Raw genomic sequence first — 12247 nt, 5'->3', positions numbered from 1 at the left:
CAGAAAATGAAGGCATATCTGTTTGGGACATGTTAGAAGGCTTAGGGAGCAGTCATATAGAACATTTTTTCCGAAATTTCTGGTAGTGAGGTACTCTTTTGCTGGTAAAATGAATAAGAATACATATTGCTCTCAATTAGATTCACTCTGGCTTTGGAGCAACTGGCTAAACTTTAAAATCAAGAACAGCTTAATTATTATGATAGTTCAGGCCTAAGAATCTAGGAAAAGCACTATTCACACCTTTCATGCTCATCCTTGCTATTAGCAGTGGTAAAGTTGTGACTAACTAAATGATGCTATATGGCAGGAAAAACAAAACAGCATCCTCTGAATTTCCCTCAATTAGAGTTAGCTAGAAAACTCTTTAGTATGGCAACAGGATTAGATGACATTAACATGGGCTATGCCTTCAAATTTATCCACTTCCTTTCTCTGCTATCACTCCCATTCAGTCATTGCCTTTCTCTCTCTCCTTTCCTCTGTCCCTCTCAGGCTCTCTTTCTCTTACTTCTTCCCTCCCTCCATCCGGCTCAGTCTGTCTGTCTGTCTGTCTGTCTCTGTATCTCTCTCCCTCTTTCTCTGTCTCATTACGCCTACCATAGTCCCTGGCACCAAGTGGGTAGTCAATAAAAATATTGCTGAATGAATGCATAAATCAAACATTTTATTTTTTTACAAAAGGTTATCACTATTCGCAAGAAGATTACATTACATCTTAGAAGATAGATGCATGTGTAGGCACTTCACTGGTATAGTGTTTCTCAAACTTTAGTGAGCAAAGAACCCCCTGGAGGGGTTGTTGAAACTCACCCTCTGAGTATCTGATATACTAGGTCAGGCTGTAGAATTAGTATTTTAACAACTTTCCTGGAAATGCTATGTATCACCCAAAGGTGATGCTTTGAGAAGCACTGCCCTAGGAAAAATCTTTCCCACCTCGGCCTTAATGCACATTCAGTTATGATGCACTGTGTCTACAATCCAAAATCTGTTATGTAGTTAAGATAGGAGTGACTCTAAATCCTTCCTGTAAATGTGTTGAGTATTCTACAAGTTTTGTTATCCACTGTTTTCCTCAAGAATTTCTTGAATTTTAAGATTATGCAAATATTCTGAAGAAAAATCTAGGAATCATAAAATTTCTTTGTAATGTTGCTCACAATGTGTCCTTTTGTTTTATTAGGGTGATATCTGTAAGGCAAAACAAACTAAACAGAAATCAATTCCATTCCAGCTGAGGAATAATTTTAGAGTCAGAAATGCCATATCTTTAGGATATGGCTTTTTGTTTAGGATAAAATCTATATAACTTTCTTATTTATAAGAAATGAAGATTAATTTAAATGTAATAACACTTAATATTTCTGAGGCCCTTTATCTAAAAGAAAAATATAAAAGATTAGATGGGCCAGACACTATTTATGAATTGAAGTTTTTCCTTTAAGCTGTTTTAAATTATACTTAGTTTATAAGTGACAGAAGATTCTAAATAGCTACGTAAGACCGAAGGCAAATGAAATAGTGGGGTATTAACCTGTATTCGTACCAAAATATTTTATAATCATTAGTAGCCAAGGTAATTCCTGGCTGAAATTTACTAGAGGAATGGCGAAGCCTCACGCGACTTGGCTATTGCCTCAGCGAGGCACAGTATTACAACATGCATTTGCTTTGGAATGGGAAACGACTCCTTGTTCAGTGGGTCTCTCCTTAAACTCAACATCATCAGTCCCTAGAGGACTTGTGGAAGCAGAGACGTACGGGTCCCACCTAGATGGGGCTCCAAGGTTGGATTTCTTACATGTAGCAGGTGGTGGTGGTGCTGTGGTCAGGAAAACTAAGAGCCCTGTTGTAGGTGTTGTATGGGTAATTGTAAGGAGTCTGGCAGATCCAAGAAGATCCTATTTATCCTACTTGTCTATGGCTAAGGAGAGAATGAAGGTAATTTGTCTGGAAACCTGGGAGTCTGTTATTCCAAGAAGTTGTTTTATTCTTCCAGAAGCAAACCTAAAAAAAGAATCTCTCATATCCTCATGTCTGCCAAGTTCGTGTCTGACTTTTTGAAGCTGTGCTTTGATCAGGATGTGCACCTAGGACCTTCCATATAAAGGAGACTGTTCCCTTTGTATTGCAGCAAAAGGGTCATTGTTCTAATCTCATTAAATTCATTGCTTATAAAATTTCGAGGTATTTCCTCTTGTTATAAACTTATAGTTTTGTTTTTATGTGTGAGAAAGTATATGTTGACATGAAGAAATCATAAAGAGAATCTCGGACTGGGAGATTTATTGTGACAAGCAGATCATTTGAGTACATTTTTGGTCCCTCGTTCATTGGTAAATGGTTTTAAGACTAAAAAGTTAGTTGACTGAAGTGTATTGAGATGAGTGTAAACTTATCTTAGGACATAGGCCAAATGGGAAAGTTTATTTCAGTTAAGAAACAAAGAAGAAAATTAAGAAAACAACAACAATGAAATTTTCAATGCTTAATTGGTGTCAAAAGCTTTCTAAACTTCAAGTCTGCCTACAGTTTTACTTTGTTGTGATACTCAGCAACCTAAGTGTCACTTTAATTACTTTCATTGTTAGTGACCTAGATCTCAGGTACTCCTTTGCTAAGTAAAATGTTCCTTGCCCGTATCTTAAAATTCTCTCTGGCTAATTCTTCTCCTTGATGTTATTTAGTGTCAACAGCATTTAGGGAAATTTTGAATGTAAATGGGTATCATTTTTCTGCCCAGTCCATGGATGGACAGGCAGCTATCTCTGTACAAGGAAAGATTGAAGAAGGTGTCAGTTGGGAGACTGTCCAAAGGACATGTCGATCACCTTCAGGTTTTACCCTCTTAGAGCTTGTACTGGTTCAGGCATATTCCTGAACAATCCATGATTTTCCATGGTTCAGTTTTTCCTTAGTTTATTATAGTATTGCTTTTAAAAGTTACATTTTTTAAACTTTCAGATATCCATATATCTGCAATAAGATATATTTATATATAGTTTTTTCTGGAGATAGATAGGTAGGTAGGTAGACATAGAAAATATGTATATTTCCTTTCACTGGATGCCTAGGCTAATTTCTGTTCCTTGGATGGCAATAGTGATTGTGATTTGCTGGATTTCTGTAGGATTTGTTGATTTGTTTTCTGCTCTGCAGTTTGGAATCTTCATAAGTATTGATATAGTTGCAGTTTGTACAGAATCTATAAGTTTATTCTCTGAGGTTAAAAAGTATATTTGGTGGCTGGTTAGTTAAGGAGAGTAAGACAAGGTTAAAACTCCTGTTCCAAAGAAAAGACAGGGTCTTAGGAAATCATGTTTTAGCTTGTCTTTCTCTCATTAAAGAAGTATCTGTAATGCTCTGCATGTATCATTTTTGTGCCCTACATATGTGAGATATATGATCCAGTTTATTAATTTCACATAGAGAAATAAAGTTTAGTGAAATTATTTCTAGCGTAAGTCCAACTGGAAAATTAATTATACACCATTATTTTTTTTTCTTTTTTACAAATAGTTAATTGTCCGATTAGTTTCCACATAACACTCAGTGCTCATCCCCACAAGTGTCCTCCTCCATGCCCACCCCCCCCACCCACATCCATCAGTCCTCAGTTTTTGTCAGCATTCAAGAGTCTCTCATGGTTTGCCTCTCTCCCTTTCCCCCACCATTTCCCCCCTTCTTCTCCCCCTTGTTCCTCCGTCAAGTTCCTCCTAATCCTCCTATACGTGCAAACATATGATATTTGTCCTTCTCTGCCTGACTTATTTCGCTCAGCATAACACCCTCAAGGTCCATCCATGTTGCTACACATGGCCAGATTTCACTGTTTCTCATTGCCATGTAGGATTCCATGGTATAGATAAACCACATCTTCTTGATCCATTCATCTGTTGATGGACACTTAGGCTCTTTCCATGTTTTAGCTATTGTGGAGAGTGCTGCTATGAACATTATACACCATTATTTCTAAGATACTAGGAAACTCAGGTTTTTTGTCTTTTCTAAATTTTAATTTAAAAATTTTATTTACTATTATTACTTTTTTGTAGCTATTCATTCAGTCCCGCAAAGTCATTAGGCAAAGGAATGTGTTATTTGACAGCTGAGAAAAAGAGCCCTGAAGAGAGCCTGCCTAGCCAGAAGACACAGCGATTTCTTCAATGTCCAAGGAAAATGCATGTTTGTGTTCTGGTTAATCTTTATCAAGGTATATGGTAATGTGATGACTGAAAGTCATATTGACTAGCTTCCTCTGGGCCAGAGATTTTCCTGTAATTTCCGGAAAATTGCTCTTAACTCTTCTTTTTGTGTTAACTAACAACATTGCTTCAAAATATACTTCCATAACTTTTTTCCATTCCTACTTTATGAAGATTGAGTCAAAGGTGTAACTAACTGCCTCTGAAACTGGTGTTGAACCCAAGATATATATCAGTTTTATGCTACTTATTTCTATTTTCTTTTTTTTTAATTTGCAAAACATCCAAGGTAAACTTTTCAAAAATAGTAGCACTGTCAGTCAGAGAAAAGGAGTTGAATATGACAGATCCCTCTTCTGTCTCTGAACAAACACACAAAGTTTGGGTGTCAGTCATTACTCTTATGAAACGCCTGAGGTTAACAGCACAGTAATTTTTGCAAACAAGAGAAAAAAGGATTCTTGCTCTTAGCTAGAGGGAGGTGCTTTAAACCTAGCCCAGGGAGCTTACCCAAGAGCCCAGCCGGCTCAACTATAGAGAATGGGGTTTGAAAGTAAAGTTTTCTTCTTTCCTGAAAAAAAGAAAAACTACTTATAGAAATTCAGCTAATAAGCTGCTCTAAAGCAATCAGTTAGCTAAACAAGAGCCTCAGAGATTTTGTTTTTGTTTTTAGCAAGGATAAGAAAATAAGTTGCAGAGATATTTATAAAAGTTTACATGAATCACATGATTTATATTGAAATAAAGCATGAACATTCCTACTTTGTATGTATAATTTTGTCTTATCAGATCATTTTGGATTTTTTTTTCAGTTAATATACCGATAGGCTGTTCACTGCCATAAAACTGTTGTTTTCAGACCATTTGCCAGTCTGGAACAATCTCTTTTCGGATCCATGGAAGCAGTAAGAGGATATTCAAAGACAGATCCTTGTCTCCAGGGTAATAGCAGGTGCCAAGGCTCAACATATGTTTCAGTGGGAAGTTTGAGTAGCTTGTCTATGAAATTGTGACACTGGCTTCCAGTTCCCCTCATGTATGGTGACATTCCCTTCATAGAATATGAGTGATAATTTCTTCACTTTTCTGATTGATTGACTGATTGATTGATTGATGACTCTGAGCTGGTTATCACCACACAAAGGAGAGAAAAGCTTGTCTTAAGTGCTACTGAAAATTTATTTCTCTTTTAACAATCCTTTGAGAGGAGCATGAAGATAAGCATTTGAAAATCACAAATGCTAGCAATGTGGTCATCTGTGATCACTTGTCCTGCTTTTTGGGATCCCAAACTCCCTTGACTGTTTGGTTGCCAGATTTACGGAAAAGCCTTCCTGAGTACCTCCAGGTTGGATTAGTTTTATTGTTAACACTTCTTGAACTGATTTTTTAGAGCAACTTTTGAACAAATTTGGAAAATTAGAAGCTTTGAACGACCATATAATTTAAGTAATGTTATTTTAATAGAGCTTATTATTATTATTATTTTGATGCCTATATCTGGAACATTCCAATAGACTGAATTTGGAATGGAAAGCCATCATATCATGAGGAATTTAAGAGTTAAGAATTTTCAGCAAGTGGGAGGTTATGATTGAGAAGCAGGAAGAACTAATGAGGTGATTGTAGGGCTGACTGTGACTCTCACAGGTCATCATCTCACAGTTTAGGGAGCTCAAGCCCTGCATGGGGCTCTGTGCTGGTGGTGTGGAGCCTGTTTGGGATTCTCTCTCTCCCTCTGCCCCTCCACTGTTCATGCTATCTCTGTCTCTCTCAAAAATAAATAAACTAAAAAAAATAACAGACTTCCTTGGCACAAGGAAATTATGAAAATTAGTATATTACATATGAAATAGCATCCTTATTGTTTCTTGTTTGTTTATACAAATAGTCAGAGTGATGCTTATTAAAGTTCATATGGCCTGTGTGTGTATGCGTGTGTATGTGTTTGTGTGTGTGTGTGTGTGTGTATGTATGTGTAGGACAAAGTGCTCTGAGAATGACATTCTGAATATCAAGTACTAAAGTTTTGCAGCCCAGATTAAAGGAACACAGGCAGATGGTGTTCTAACCATTTGGAGTAACTCACGCCCAACCCTTTTCTTTTTTTTTTGTTATGTTTAAAATGACTCTGTTTACTCACTAGTGATCTACACTAGTGTATAATCTCCCCTGAGACAGTCACTGATCTATTTCACCTATATGTGCCCTAGTGCCATGCAACTAGACATACTACCATGCCTTGTCTACAGAAAATGTGGAATAATTACGCACCAAATTAAAGTCATTGTGCCTAATCTATTTATAGAGAACAGAAGTAAGCGATGACAATTCATCAAAGCCAAGTAGCGAGTGAAGAGTTTGATCTTATTCGCTTATTTACATTTGATTAATAAATACTTCAAAACACATGTGGTCGTCATATGTAGAAACATCTAAATTTGAAGTGACTTAGCTAGTTTTTTAACTTCAATCAGGATGAAGCATATTCCTGACAATTCTTCTGTGGCTGTGGAACAGAGAAAGTCATGTCATTTACTTTTGTATAGCACAAAAATCTAACTTGTGATCTAAGATTTTCATTATTACAGTGAAGGAGATTGCTGAAGAGAATGTAGCAAAGGCCTTCCTAGTAGGCAATAGCCTTTCCCCCTCTTCTGTATCTTATACCACTTACTTTATTATTACTCACATTATACCCATATATGAATGTACATTTTTTTCAGTAGGCTCCACTCCCACTGTGGAGTCCAACTCAGGGCTTGAACTCATGACCCCGAGATACAAGACCTGAGCTGAGATCAAGAGTTGGACACTTAACAGACTAAGTCACCCAAGCACCCTTTATATACATTTTTGATGTCAAGTTTTTGTGATACTTTAGTGCATTACTGGATTATCAACTCCATAAGGGCATGCACAATAAATTATGCATCATTGTATTTTGTGCAGCATCTATTGGAATGCTTTGCACATAGCAGTTTCTTGCATATCCAATGACTAAAAACGTATTATCCATTGAAAGATCTGTTCATTAGAAGCAGCACTGGAGACAAGTTTAAGAGTATGGACTCTAGAATGAGATCACTGCCTGGTTGGAATCCTGGTTTCATCATCTTTTATGCTTGCAACCTTGAGTTAATCACAAACTTCTAAGCCTCATGAACTTATAAGGAGTAAAGGATGCAATACAGGTAAGTATTAGAGCAGTGCCTGCCTCATAGTGCTTCCTGCATGTTAGTTTTTGTTCTGTATTTCCTACTATAAATCTTGTTCAGCCTAAATGAGTTACACTAATGAAATTTTATGAAACTCTGGGATTTTAACTTCTTTCTAGATTTCCATAATAACAATGTGAAACTTTGGATACCTTTTATCTTCATGTCAATATTATAGTAGAACAGGTACTATAATCTATGTATGTTCTTTTTTTAAAGTTTTTTAATTTATTTTGAGAGAGAGAGAGAGAGTGCACAAGAACACAAACAGGAGAGGGAGGCAGAGAGAGAGAGAGGGAGACAGAGAATCCCAAACAAAGATGTGGGGCTCTTGAACCCTGAGATCATGACCTGAGCCAAAAACCAAGAGTCAAATGCTTAACTGACTGAGCCACCTAGGCACCTCTCTGTATGTTTTTTTTTTTTTTTTATTCTTCTCTACTTTATGTTACTTTTCATTTGGTGTGGGGTGGAATTTGAGAAGAACTAAAATTTTTTTATTATTTAGATATTCTCCTAGTATTTAATGTCACTGTTTTTAATTAAAGAAGTGTCAAAATCTTGTCTACAATGCATATTGACAAATACCAGAGGGATTTCGCTGGTACTCAGTGTTACAGCTAGGGAATAGAATATGCCCATGTGAACCTATGTCAATCATTTCCTTTTTATGTAGGTCTTGAAGAAGGTATGCACACAAGGAATAATGACAAACAAGATGTCTAGGGCTGTTTTATGTGTGCCGGCCAGCAGTCTGGTCCTCCAAAGCTGAGCTCTCTGCTCAACTCTGACAGAAGATCTGCCTCACTTTCATGACCCTACCAGTCTTCTCTTTATCACTTAGCTTGTGCAACTTCTCACTTAGCTACTGAGTCCCTATTAGTAAGAACTTCCGAGGGACCAAGTCTCTGTGTGAGAAGTAAGAGAAAATGAGGTGGCATGGCCTTGAGGGGCTTTGGTAATGTTTACCAACCCCACTCTCAGTAGGCTTGTGGGTTTCTGACCACCAGTGAATGCAGTGAAACAGTGTCCTACATGTGACCAACCAGATTTGTTTTTCATCTTCTAAAGCAAGGGAAAGGAGACGGGAAAAGAAGAAAGACATCTCTGATTAAGAAGTGAAAAGGCAAATTTTTCTTCCCAGTAGAAGCTGAAACACATGTTCTCTTGAAGAGATAAATCCTGGCTTTAGATGTGAAATAGCTTAAGACACGGAAGTTTGCAGCATTACTATTATATAATGGCCAAAACAAGTATATGTGCTTTACAGAAATTGTAAGGAATTGAACTCTCTTTTTAATTTTTGATATCTAAATACACTTAATATTGTCCTTACTCATTTGTACAGTTATTTTCTTTGCTGTTAACCTGTATAGTACTGAAGTCCCCTGTCAACAGAAAATACCTTAATAATCTTAGGTTATTGAAAATAGTTTTCTATATTTTTAAACATATTTTGCATGTTTCTAAAGTGAGGATTTTTATGTATCTCTACAAACTCTGATAAAGAAAATATTTCTCAAATTTTGGTCATTGCCTTTCTGGCTCAATTGTTTATTTTAAAATTATGTTTATTTTAAGGCACTAGAGAAACTAGATTTATTTAATTGTGCTGCTGAATTCTTTAATTTGTATCTATGGAATTCCTGACTTTATAGTAGTTGATAATTAGAGAAAAATTTAATATTAACTAAGTCGAGGTAGTTCTAATAAATATTATTTCTTGTTCTTAGTGTGAAAATGTGGATTTTATGGTTTTATATATAAATGTTAATATTCTCAGGCAAGAAATTTATGATATCTTAGGCTTTTTATGTAGTATAATGAAGGGATAGTGTTTTGTTGGTGGGAATAGCAGAAAAAAAAAGAGCTCAGAGGGAAGATGATTGGTGAAGGAAAATAACACTTATTTTACCAATTGTCAGGTGCCAAACTGATTCAATTTTGCATGTTATCCTATTTAACTCTGACACTAACCTTGTACAATTGATATATACTATAGGGAAAAATATGGCTTATACAGAGGATGAATAGTTTGCTCAAGAGCGTTCATTGAATAAGGAGGTGCAAAAAGAATTTTAATTCAAGGTTGTCAGGCTTCAAAGATAGATATGAATATGGATGTAGACATAGATGTAGATATAGATATAATTTTCTCGGTGCTTAAAGATGTAACACTAATGTGACTTAGGCAGTGGGACTTTTCTTCCTTTGAGATGGGAAACTTTCTACTATCATGTAAAGAAACTTGGACTGGCCAACTGGAAGATGAGACCATGGGGAAGGAAAGGCATCAGGTCTTCTAACCAAGCTATCATGATCATTCCAGTTGAGGCCCCAAATATGTCAGTGAGATCATTCTGTGCTATTGAAGTTAGACCAAAAGACCAGCCTAGCCAATCTAAAAAGTTATGGAAAATAAAGGAAAAGAATTATTCATTATTGCTTTAGGTAATTAAGGTTTAGGATGATTTGTTATGCAGTAGAAACTGACTGATACACATGAAGTAGTTTTTGAAATGAAAAGTGTGAGATAAATTACAAAGAATGTTTTAGAATTCTTAATTGGAAAGAATTGGAACAATGTGATAAAGTGAAACAGGAGTTTTAACCTCAGATTCAAGGACAGCAACCTAAACAGTACGTAGTATGTGTCTTGTACTGTGCTAATTTATTTTTTAACATACCTGATCACTTTAGTTCTTACCACTATCTCATGGGGTGGATGTTATTTAGCTCTATTTTACAGATGACTAAACCAAGATTCAGAATAGTTAAGTAACTTATCCAAGGTCATGACACTTAATAAGTAGCATTGCCAGGGTTTGAAATCTCATGGGGCTATTTGAAAGTCTTCTATTCAGCTTTCAAGTAGCCTTAAGATAGAAGTCATGGAAGAGTGGAAGAAGTGATATGAAGAGAGGAAGTTCACAGGCAGATTTGCTTGGCTAAAGCTGTCTACACAAATTATGAGAACCTGTCACTTTCTGATAGGGCAGCCTTACTTCTTTGTTAAAAATGATGGATTGGTAGGAAATATCCTGTGGTAAAGTTCAAGAAGATTATAGGATTAGGTTAGAAAGGGGAAGAAAGTTAAATGGAGAAGGAAAGTAAATGAGAGAAGAATATTGAAAAAAAAATCCATGTGACAATTCTTGGCTGGGTCTAGTAGCCAGCCTAAGAAGTGGAGAGGCATATGAAATATGTTTGTGACAGTCTGAACCCGGGATTTAAGAGAGGAGAGAGCCATAGTTGGCAGATAATTTAAAAAATGAAGAATCTCAGCCTTATTCTTATAGCAGTCTCTTCATCAGCCTGGATACCTTGTCTTGGGCCATTTATATTCTTCTTGTGCCTGATAGACTTAAACTAATTTTGACTAGCTTATTATGAGCAGATGTTCATGTCATATATTAGCTATGATGAATTCACTTTTTCCCTCTTTCTCTTCTATTTTAGATGAATTGAAAACAGTATTGACAAGGTTTAACTTAAGTTTATAGCATACAAACTGCTATAATTTTGCAGAAGGTATTATTTGAATTATGCAGTTAGGAGGCATCAGTGGTATAAGCATCTCAAATCAAACTTCACTCACAGGAGGGAATAAAACCATCAGGAGCATCTTTGAATCATGAGTATCTTAATGTGTGTGTAATGGCAGTGACCTTCTCCGCTGAACAACGTATGTGTAGATCTTCTCTTAACCAAAGAGTAATATGGCATAAACAAATTAAAAGTGGTGTCACATGACTTCACAGTCAAGTAACTGGAATATAATTAGTTTGATTTCATGTGGAAAGCAAATTCATTATTGCCAAGACAGTGATTCAGTGCTCTATGCTAAATGAACTAGATGTGAATGTTTAACAGTCAATTTGCACTATGTGTTTCTGTTAAAAAAAATTAAACTATAGTTATAAGGAAACTCTTTAAGATTTCAAAACCTAATGGGAAATCTTGGTATGAGAGCAAATAAATAGAAGTATTCTGTAGTTATAGCAAGAATTAGCTGAACACTTATTCCGTGGAAAGTAACCCCGTCTCTGGAGTAGATTTATGTCTGTCATCCCTGGTTCACAATCTTCCTTGCTACATTTAAGATACTAATGATTTGGATACCATGTGGAATAACTTAATGAACTACATATGTTTAATGGAAACACTTTCATTACCAGTCTTAATCTATTTCAGAATCTCTTATACAAACTCTCTACTATCAAACCATTTTCCATGAAAACATATTGAAAAATCCAGTAAAACTCCAGATATTTATTTTGCCTTCACAGAACACAACAATAAAAATTTATTAACTTTGTTTAACTCTTTACTTTTTTTTTTTTTTTTTGATAGACTTCATGCCCAGTGTGGAGCCCAACACAGGGCTTGAACTCAAGACCCTGAGATCAAGACACGAGCTAGACCAAAAGTCTCATACTTAACCAAGTGGGCCACCCAGGTTCCCCAACTCTTTACATTTTCATTGTGCGTCCATCCATGTGGTTCATTTGCTCTTCATTATATTGGCATGGCCTAGGTAGGGCAGATGAAATTACACCCATTTTACATATGAGATGATTGAGACTCTGAGACATAAAGTCCCATATTTATGGTCACTCTGCCATCAAGAAATGAAAAGAGGAATAGAAGACAAATTCTCTAATTTTGAGAGAAAGTCTCTTTACGAATTTGTATACTGTTTGTTTTCTGTAGTACTAAATATGTTTTCTACTCATCTAAGTGAAAGTTGCCTAAAGCCTTTCTGAAAGAGACATCTAAAAGTCTTTCTGAGACTGACAATGACCAAGAGTAGTTTAAAGC

General features: G+C 36.0%; 1 long non-coding RNA gene across 2 annotated transcripts in view; it reads right to left on the bottom strand.

Annotated features, from left to right (window-relative positions):
- The window catches only part of LOC144225868 (uncharacterized), a 262417-nt gene that overhangs the window by 25056 nt on the left and 225114 nt on the right, over positions 1–12247 (bottom strand). Inside the window, exon 4 of one of the 2 annotated variants that reach the window (XR_013333447.1) lies at positions 6667–6717. The exons of the other annotated variant lie outside the window; for it this stretch is intronic. This is a non-coding gene — a long non-coding RNA (uncharacterized LOC144225868). Of the gene's footprint in view, positions 1–6666; positions 6718–12247 lie in introns of those variants that run through there. 2 annotated transcript variants of the gene reach the window in all.

This window comes from Crocuta crocuta, unplaced genomic scaffold (genome assembly GCF_008692635.1).
Source record: "Crocuta crocuta isolate KB4526 unplaced genomic scaffold, BGI_CrCroc_1.0 scaffold131, whole genome shotgun sequence".
Taxonomy (NCBI): Eukaryota; Metazoa; Chordata; class Mammalia; order Carnivora; family Hyaenidae; genus Crocuta; species Crocuta crocuta.
The sequence above is the reverse complement of the archived record's forward strand: the minus strand, read 5'-3'. Positions and strand labels throughout refer to the sequence as shown.